Below are 10,883 nucleotides of genomic sequence, written 5' to 3'. Positions count from 1 at the left end.
ACTGTCCCAAGTGCACCGTGCTGGAGCGGGGCCGACGGTGCAGTGCATCAAAAACCTTCACCCCCAATCTATGACCGTGATCGTGGGGTAGAAGGAAAAACTCTGGGCGGATTATTCCCAGGAAACAAGTTCCACTCCACTGCTGGGGGAGGTGGGTATACGCCTTATCACCACACATCCAGAATAACCCATTGGGGGAGACTCCATATCCTCGTTCCCAAACCCTTTTAAGGGTGGGGTTTGACTGGTATGGACCTGTGATGGTGGGGCTGCTGCAATTCCAAAGCTGAGAACTGCCATTGGACAGGGGCAGGCAATCGGTTTTAGAAACAGTGGATAGGAACCAGGTCAGGGGTTTAGGAAACCAAGTGAAATTACTGGGCGAATGGCGGATCCGTACAGCCTTGCAGGGACTTTTTCCTACCGGGTACTTGCCAGCTCGTGAGAGGCAATAAAAACCAGAGGGGATGTTGGAAAGAGACCAACTCTCCCTTGGCCTTATTCGGTCAGTGGTCCAAATCCGGGAGATCATGGTCCATGAGTCGAGGGACTCTCCCCACCAAGGCCATTGCTCGGACATCCAGGGCCCTCCGCAGACCCAACAATTGGTTACATTAAAAGTTCCTGCAATTCTAGTTGCAAGATCTACAAAAAGGTTGTCTCCCCCAACTGCGTGGCCGGATCTTTCATGGCCAGCTGGATGGACCCGAACCAAGTCCGGAGGCCCCAAAGGGGCAGGCACTCCCGAGGGTGGGGTGGGACTCTCTGCCGGAACAGTGCGCTGGTGTATGCAGAACCAGAGTCCATCAGGGCATGGTGGGCCGGACTCACCCTCCCAGGGCCAACCGTTAAGAGGGAAAGGAGTGCGATTAGGAATCTGTATATAATAACTCACACTACTTCCCTCGTGCTCCGTACAAGGGGTATATGGATGTTGGGTGTTGTTGTCTGCCTAGCATTTCTTAGAAACTGAGGTATGGGAAATGAAACTACCCTCCTGTCTTTCCCAAGTGCGGTCCTGAAAAAGGACTACTGTGTCTCTGCACCTCTTACACTTCAGACCTGACAAAGACAGAGGCAAACCAAGAAAAACCAAAGCATATAACAATAACATTGTCAATCAAGTCCTCCTGCGAAGTCGCAAAGTAAGAGGACTGTCCCCAGGAACACGTCCAATCTGAGTCCGTGTCAGGGTCCTGAGGCGCCTCTACAGGTCCCTTAAATCTGGATGCGTGCGTCCACCCCCTCTTGTTTGTACTGCAGCCTCTGTAGTCAAGAGAACTTGGAATGGACCTTCCCACTGTGGCTGGAGTCTTTCAGTTTTCCAGGTCTTGATGAGGATCCAGTCTCCCGGTTCCACCTTGTGTAGAGAGAAGTCTAAGGGCAGTGTTTGTGTCAATAGTCCCCTCTTCCGTAAATCTGTAAGAGAGCGTGACAGTGCCTGTAAATAGTTCCTAACAAAAATATCCCCTTCCCCCAAGGTGGGACACCCCTCAACTTTACTCCAGAAGGGAAGCCCAAACATCATCTCATGAGGGGACACCCCCACATCCCTGCATGGGACAGTACAAATTTTCAATAAGGCCAGGGGCAGACACTTCATCCAAGGCATTTTAGTCTCCACCATTAATTTTGTCAATTGCGTCTTTAGGGTTCCATTCATACGCTCAACCCTCCCTGAGCTTTGCGGATGCCAAGGGGTATGCAGTTTCCAAGAGACTTGCAGGGCATCACAAATCAATTGGTGAACTTTGGAGCAAAAGTGTGGACACCTGTCCGAGTCTATAGAATCCATTATGCCATATCTGGGGATCACATGCTCTAGGAGGAGGCGAGCTACCGTGGAGGCAGTAGCATTCACTGTTGGGAAGGCTTCCACCCATTGGGTAAAGTGATCTACCATCACCAACAGATACTTCCACCTTTGGACCTGAGGTAACTCCGTGAAGTCGATCTGGATTCTTTGGAAGGGGCGTATTGCCAACGGTTGACCTCCCACGGTGCCCGTCCTCATTACCTTCTTATTAATTCTTGTGCAGATGTGGCAGTTCTGCACCTCCCCTTATGTGTAGATCCCCTTACACACATAGTCTCGAAGCACTGTGTCGCACAAGGCCTGGGTGCCCCAGTGGCTCTGATGATGCAGGTGTTTTAAAATATTGCGAGTTATTTCCTTATTTAGAACCATTCTTCCATCTGGGGTCTTCCATGTTCCATCCGGCAGTCGGCATGCGCCCAGCTGAGCCATGTCCGTTTCTTCCTTAGCAGTGAAAATAGGAGCCTTTTCTATACCTGGTCTTACTGGGATTAAGGTCAGCAAGCGGACTTCCCGTTGCATGGCCGCCCTTTTGGCCTCTTCATCAGCCCGTCTGTTCCCAATCGCGGTCGGGGTATCTCCTCTCTGATGGCCTGGTATGTAGACCACTGCTATTTCCTGGGGTAATGTCAGGGCTTCCAGGGTCAGAGTAATCATCTGTTCGTGTGCCAACTCCTTCCCTCTTGATGTAATCAGACCGCGCTCCTTCCAGATCTTACCAAAGGTATGCACTACCCCGTATGCGTATTTGGAATCAGTGTAAATTGTCCCAGTTTTCTCTGCCAGTACTCTGAGGGCCCTCTGCAAGGCATATAGTTCATAGGACTGTGCCGACCAGCTTCCGGGTAGCCTCGCAGATTCTACCACTTCCCAAGCATCTCCTTCTATTATGGCATACCCGCTTCTCCTCATTCCGTCAACATATCTGGCGGAGCCGTCAATGTAGAATTCATATCCCTCTCCCAGGGGGGTATCGAGAAGATCCTCTCGGGTCTTGGTCTGGAGATCTGTCAACTCGACACAGTCGTGCTCCACTTCTTCCCCTGTTTCACCGCCGTATAAAAACTGAGCTGGGTTGCAACTATTATTCTTAGCAAACTGTAGGTCTTCTCCGACTATTAAAATGGTCTCGTACTTTAATATGCGGGAATCAGTCAGCCATCGATGGGCGGTTTGTGCTAATAGAACACTCACAGAGTGGGGGGTGTACACAGTCATCCTTCCTCCAAAGGTGAGTTTGCGTGCCTCCTCCACCAACAGAGCAGCAGCCGCTACTCCCTGGATGCACGTCGGCCATCCACGAGACACTGGGTCCATCATTTTGAACAGGAAGGCCACTGGGTGTCGCTGGCCGCCTTTTTCCTGCGTCAGAACCCCCACAGCTGTTCCTTGATTATGGGTGACGAATAGCTGGAAGGGTTGCTTCAAAGAGGGCAGAGTGAGTACCGGGGTCCGCGTCAGGCGACACTTCAGGTCCTCAAACCATCCCTTCTCCTCCTGGGTCCATTTCAATGGATGTTCATCCTCATTTGTCAGCTTTTCATACATAAACTTCACCAACGCCGAGTAGTCCTCTATCCATAACCTGCAGTAACCTAAGAGCCCCAGGAATTGTCTTATTTCCTTCTTATTACGGGGTAACAGCATTCTGGTGATTCCCGCAATCCTTTCAGGGGTAATCCGTTTCTGTCCTTTACTTATCTGGTGCCCCAGGTACACCACAGTCCTCTCAACGAACTGCAACTTGTTCCTGGATACTCGCAGACCCTTTTTCCCTAGATAGTTCAAGAGTCTAATTGTATCTCCCCTCATTTCTTGTTCCTTGGGCCATGATAACAACAGATCATCCACATACTGCATCAATTGGGAGTCATCGGATCCTGGATAGTCCGCCAAGATCTGTTCTAGCATTTGTCCAAACAGGTTCGGAGATTCAGTGAACCCTTGGGGCAATACGGTCCACTGAAGCTGCCTCCGTCTACCTGTCCATGGATTCTCCAATTCAAACGCGAACATATCTCTACTTCCCTCTTCTAGTGGGCATGTCCAGAAGGCATCCTTCTGGTCAATAACACTAAACCACTCATGGTCCGGGAGAATCCGACTCATGATGGTATAGGGATTTGGCACCACCGGGTGGCGGGTCTGAACAATAGCATTCAAACTTCTCAGATCCTGAACTAGACGATAGGATCCATCCGGTTTCTTCACTGGGAGTATGGGGGTGTTATAGGGTGACATACATTCCTCCAATAGTCCGTCCCGTATCAGGGTCTCGATTACCGACTGTAGCCCCTTCCTCCCTTCCAAAGAAATAGGATACTGACGTTTCCTTACCGGCTGATGACCTGGTATTAATGTGACATGTAAAGGTGGGATGTCCAGACCTCCTCGATTTCCCTTCTTATACCAGACTCTCTCGTCAATCTGCCGTTCGTCTTCCTCCTTCAGAACACAGAGGTGGACCCGCACTTCTCTGTCCACGGGGAGAGCACCCAGACCTAGGAGAGCCTATATATCTCTTCCTAAGAGGTTAAATCCGGCCGACGGTAACAACAAGAGGTCCTGTACCCCTTCTCTCCCTTCCAGCCTTACTGTCACTTGGGGAATTATCGATACAGTCCTGGGAGCCCCTTCTATCCCAGAAATTTTCAAATTGCTTTTTACAGGCTCGGTCCCAGTTGGCACAGTTATTACACTACTTCGTTCTGCTCCCGTGTTCATCATAAACACCACCTCTTCTCCCTGGGGCCCAATTTTCAGTTTTACCAAGGGTTCCCTCTTATACTTGGTCCCCAACACCCAGAACCCCTGACCCCCCTAATCTTCTTCCATGAGTTCGAGGGTCCGCACTTCCCTCCTATATCGGGGGCATTCCCTCTTGAAGTGTCCTTCCTCAGTACAGTAATAGCACTTAGCGGGTCTCCTGGGTCTCCCCTCTCTTGGATTTCTTGGGTTGCTTAGAGGGGGGTTTTGTCTCCTTTCCTCTCTGGACCCGGCATTTACCTATCGGATAGTCTGTACCATATTCTTCGCTGCCCTCTTTTGACCTTCCTCTTCCCTCCGCACATATACCCTTTGTGCCTTTTTTTAACAGGTCGCTCAAGGGTTTTTCATTCCAGTCCTCCTCCTTTTCTAATTTCTTCCTAATGTCCTGCCATGATTTGGACACAAATTCGATTCGAATAAGCTGTTCACCCATTGGTGTACTAGGGTCCACACCCGCATACTGTTGGACATTCTTTCTCACCCTCTCCAAGAAATCAGTAGGGGACTCATCTTTCCCCTGGTGGTTCCCAAATGCCTTGGCGAAATTGTGACCCTTTGGCACAGCCTCCCGTATCCCTTTAATCGTCCACTCTCTGTAGTGTCTCATATTTGTCAATCCCTCGGGTGTTCGTTTGTCCCACCTGGGTTCATTCAGGTTAGTTTTTGCAGAATCATCCTGATTACTGTTAGTCACGCACACCACGATCATTCATGACCTCTGCTCACACCAAATTCTGTTTTTCACTCTTTATCAATCTTTGGCTCCTGCATGTCTCTCTGTAGTTAAATCTGTTGCAAGTCTGTTGTAACATTTTCCAGCTAAACTCTAGTGGTTAGCCCCCTTTTATGACTAATCATCACATTTTAACTTAAACCCTTTTTAACCCAAATTCTCTATCTATAACATTGTTCATGACAATAAATTCCAATTCTTCCACCTGCCTGAATGTTAGAAGATTGAACACTACAGTACAGGCCCTTCAGCCATCGATGTTCTGTCAACACATACATTTCTTTTAAAAAGTGCTAAACGCTCTCTACCTCTTTACCCTCTAATTTTCTTCCATCCATGTCCCTGTCTAAGCCTGGTCAATGACACATCCTTGCAGTGAACTGGGATTCACTGGTAGGGTGTTGTGATGACTGGCCCCACCTTCCGGCTCTGCCCCCATCTGCCCCACATCTAACCCTGGTTTCCCTCCTAAACCCAGAACCCTTCTGAACACTACTGTTGAACCCTACCCTTAGTTATAAGCTAATAAAAGCATTTGTTCTCCATCCAGTCATGAGAATTTTTATTCATGCTACAATATTATTAGCTTATTCCCTAAACAAAGGAAGTGCTACTCAAGCCAGGTATGCTACTGATAGATCCTCTGTTCCCTGATGCAGATGAGGAGTTCTCGTACTGGCTGGACTGCTTCCACGCCTACCTGATCGCGACCAGAGACATCTTCCATACCAACGAACTCAGGAGGTCCACACTCATTTCAAGGGTAGGAACGAAAGGGTATGCACTCATCAGGGACTGCTCTACATATGACACTGCTATCGAGGCGTTGAAGGCTCTGTACATGAAGTCGTAAAACGAGGAAGCACCAGGAAAGGAGGCGCTGGGAACCCCCATTAAAATAGAAAGAGCCTTTAAAGCCCCAATCCCTAAACTGGGACAAGGATCCCGGTTGATCCTTATAAAGTTAAAATATTTTCAAGATCGTAAAAATATATTAGGGGCTGCAGCAAAAGGGGCAATTCAGAGGGGAGCTCCCTTGGAGAACAGGGGTTCGAAAATGTTCTTTTATCCAGATATTAGTGCAGCTCTGTTCAAGAAGCGGAAAGACCTTGAACCAGTTTAGCAATCAGCAAAGCAAAGGTGCTATGCTTGTGTTCTATGTCATCCCACTACCCTGAAAATTATGTTGCCGGGGGGGAAAGGAAACTTTTTACAGAAAAAGAGAAAGTGCATCCGTTTATAAGTCTCCTGCCGAAACTAAATGGAGGACCAAGTGGAAAAGAATAAAAGGAGCAATAAAACTTTAAAAAATTATTAAAACTGATAGACTGGGAGGACTGGATTTCTGTGTTATATAAAGAATGGGCTTTTGGCTGCTTTCTGATTTTTTAAAAAATGATGATAAAAGATGTTATATGTAACAGTCTGGAGGAGGGTTCTGGGACTTGACGGGTGGAGGGTACTGAGGGTGAGAATGGAGAGTCAAGGTGACCACATGGTAAGGGGTTATGGTGGCAAGAGGAGGAGAGTGACCACCAGAGGTGTGAGCGGAGGGCAGCTGAGACTCGTGTATGATGTGTATGAGTTATGTGTTCCTTTTTATTATTTGGAGGGATATTGTTATGAGTGGGGGTGTATGTTGTGGGCAAATGGGTTTGTGGCTTCCTTTTTGTTTCCCCAGGGCCTATCGCGGCTTAGATGGAGTGGAGCAATGGGAAGATAGTAAGAGATTTGGTCTGCGGGTGGGTGGGGGGGGGTGCGGGGTGCGGGGTGGAGATGGAGGGAAAACATGTAGGGAGGGAGCCCCGGTGTAATGGCTAAAAGTGTAAAGTATGCTACTTTTAACGTTAACAGCTGAAACAGACAGGTGAAACAAAAAAGGGTCTTGGCACACATTAAAAAGATGGGAATAGATCTGGTCTTCTTCTAAGAGGCACATTTAATTGAGCGGTAGCATCAGAAGCTAAAAAGGAGATGGGTGGGTCAGGACATATCCTTCTCGTTTGGATCCAAGACAAGGGGGGGAGAGTGCAGGTGCAGAGGGTGATTACTGACAAAACGGGAAGATTCGTTATGGTACACGGTCAGATATATTCAGAACCCTGGACCCTAGTGAATATCTTTGCCCCCAATTCTAGTGGGGAAGAGTGTTCCAGTGCAGGTGCAGAGGGTGATTACTGACAAAACGGGAAGATTCGTTATGGTACACGGTCAGATATATTCAGAATCCTGGACCCTAGTGAATGTCTATGCCCCCAATTCTAGTGGGGAAGAGTGTTCCAGTGCAGGTAGAGAGGGTGATTACTGACAAAACGGGAAGATTCGTTATGGTACATGGTCAGATATATTCAGAACCCTGGACCCAAGTGAATGTCTATGCCCCCAATTCTAGTGGGGAAGCGTGTTCCAGTGCAGGTGCAGAGGGTGATTACTGACAAAACGGGAAGATTCGTTATGGTACACGGTCAGATATATTCAGAACCCTGGACCCTAGTGAATGTCTATGCCCCCATTTCTAGTGGGGAAGCGTGTTCCAGTGCAGGTGCAGAGGGTGATTACTGACAAAACGGGAAGATTCGTTATGGTACACGGTCAGATATATTCAGAACCCTGGACCCTAGTGAATGTCTATGCCCCCATTTCTAGTGGGGAAGCGTGTTCCAGTGCAGGTGCAGAGGATGATTACTGACAAAACGGGAAGATTCGTTATGGTACACTGTCAGATATATTCAGAACCCTGGACCCTAGTGAATGTCTATGCCCCCAATTCTAGTGGGGAAGAGTGTTCCAGTGCAGGTGCAGAGGGTGATTATTGACAAAACGGGAAGATTCGTTTTGGTACACGGTCAGATATATTCAGAACCCTGGACCCTAGTGAATGTCTATGCCCCCAATTCTAGTGGGGAAGAGTGTTCCAGTGCAGGTGCAGAGGGTGATTACTGACAAAACGGGAAGATTCATTATGGTGCACTGTCAGATATATTCAGAACCCTGGACCCTAGTGAATGTCTATGCCCCCAATTCTAGTGGGGAAGAGTGTTCCAGTGCAGGTGCAGAGGGTGATTACTGACAAAACGGGAAGATTCGTTATGGTACACGGTCAGATATATTCAGAACCCTGGACCCGAGTGAATGTCTATGCCCCCAATTCTAGTGGGGAAGAGTGTTCCAGTGCAGGTGCAGAGGGTGATTACAGACAAAACAGGAAGATTCATTATGGTGCACTGTCAAATATATTCAGAACCCTGGACCCTAGTGAATGTCTATGCCCCCAATTCTAGTGGGGAAGCGTGTTCCAGTGCAGGTGCAGAGGGTGATTACTGACAAAACAGGAAGATTCATTATGGTGCACTGTCAAATATATTCAGAACCCTGGACCCTAGTGAATGTCTATGCCCCCAATTCTAGTGGGGAAGCGTGTTCCAGTGCAGGTGCAGAGGGTGATTACAGACAAAACGGGAAGATTCGTTATGGTACACGGTCAGATATATTCAGAACCCTGGACCCTAGTGAATGTCTATGCCCCCATTTCTAGTGGGGAAGCGTGTTCCAGTGCAGGTGCAGAGGGTGATTACTGACAAAATGGGAAGATTCGTTATGGTACATGGTCAGATATATTCAGAACCCTGGACCCTAGTGAATGTCTATGCCCCCAATTCTAGTGGGGAAGCGTGTTCCAGTGCAGGTGCAGAGGGTGATTACTGACAAAACGGGAAGATTCGTTATGGTACACGGTCAGATATATTCAGAACCCTGGACCCTAGTGAATGTCTATGCCCCCATTTCTAGTGGGGAAGCGTGTTCCAGTGCAGGTGCAGAGGGTGATTACTGACAAAACGGGAAGATTCGTTATGGTACACGGTCAGATATATTCAGAATCCTGGACCCTATTGAATGTCTATGCCCCCAATTCTAGTGGGGAAGTGTGTTCCAGTGCAGGTGCAGAGGGTGATTACTGACAAAACGGGAAGATTCGTTATGGTACACGGTCAGATATATTCAGAACCCTGGACCCTAGTGAATGTCTATGCCCCCAATTGTAGTGGGGAAGCGTGTTCCAGTGCAGGTGCAGAGGGTGATTACAGACAAAACGGGAAGATTCGTTATGGTACACGGTCAGATATATTCAGGACCCTGGACCCTAGTGAATGTCTATGCCCCCAATTCTAGTGGGGAAGAGTGTTCCAGTGCAGGTACAGAGGGTGATTACTGACAAAACGGGAAGATTCGTTATGGTACATGGTCAGATATATTCAGAACCCTGGACCCTAGTGAATGTCTATACCCCCAATTCTAGTGGGGAAGAGTGTTCCAGTGCAGGTGCAGAGGATGATTACTGACAAAACGGGAAGATCCGTTATGGTACACGGTCAGATATATTCAGAATCCTGGACCCTAGTGAATGTCTATGCCCCAATTCTAGTGGGGAAGAGTGTTCCAGTGCAGGTACAGAGGGTGATTACTGACAAAACGGGAAGATTCGTTATGGTACACGGTCAGATATATTCAGAACCCTGGACCCTAGTGAATGTCTTTTCCCCCAATTCTAGTGGGGAAGAGTGTTCCAGTGCAGGTGCAGAGGGAGATTACAGACACAACAGGAAGATTCATTATGGCGCACTGTCAAATATATTCAGAACCCTGGACCCTAGTGAATGTCTTTTCCCCCAATTCTAGTGGGGAAGAGTGTTCCACTGCAGGTGCAGAGGGTGATTACTGATAAAACGGGAAGATTCGTTATGGTACACTGTCAGATATATTCAGAACCCTGGACCCTAGTGAATGTCTTTTCCCCCAGTTATGATGCTGAACAATTTATACAGGACATTTCCCTACGATTGGCAAAGGGGTCCGAAAATATTCTAATAATGGGGGGGTCAACTTTAATCTATGTCTGAATCTGGTGCTGGATAAATCCACAAAACGAATAACTAGGACTAGAGCGGCAAACGCCACCATTGACTGCATGAGAGAGTTGAATTTGATAGATGCATGGCAGGGAAAGCATCCAAGAGAGAGGGATTACTCATTTTACTCAAAGCAACATGATTCCTACTCTTGAATAGACCATTTTCTCTTCAGCCCATATAGAGAGTTGGATCATGGAAGCTGAGTATGGGGCAAGGCTTCTCTTGGACCACTCGCCCCTGGTTTTGACTATAGAAATGCCAGATAAGCAGGACACAGCATGCAGGTGGTGTCTTAACACTATTGTTGAAAAAGCTAGAGTTTTGTAGTTTCATAAGAGCCAAAATAAGCTTGTTTTGTGAGGCCAACTGCCCCTCTATTCCAGATAAATTCCTTCTGTGGGACACCCTTAAGGTATACTTGAGGGGCCAGGTAATTGGGTACACAAAGAGAGTCAAGAAAAGTTAAGAAGGAGGTGGAGGGATTTGAAAAGGACATTACCCAATAAGAGAAAGATTTTCAGAAATCAATGCAATACAAACAGTGAATGGCCAGATCTCGTATAAACCAAAGGAAATTAATGAGACCTTCAGAGAATTTTATGAAGGACTGTATAAATCTGAATTGACTGTGGATTCTAATCAAATGTATGAGTTT

The sequence above is a fragment of the Narcine bancroftii genome, chromosome 5 (genome assembly GCF_036971445.1).
Source record: "Narcine bancroftii isolate sNarBan1 chromosome 5, sNarBan1.hap1, whole genome shotgun sequence".
Classification (NCBI taxonomy): Eukaryota; Metazoa; Chordata; class Chondrichthyes; order Torpediniformes; family Narcinidae; genus Narcine; species Narcine bancroftii.
Note: the sequence above shows the minus strand (reverse complement) of the source record.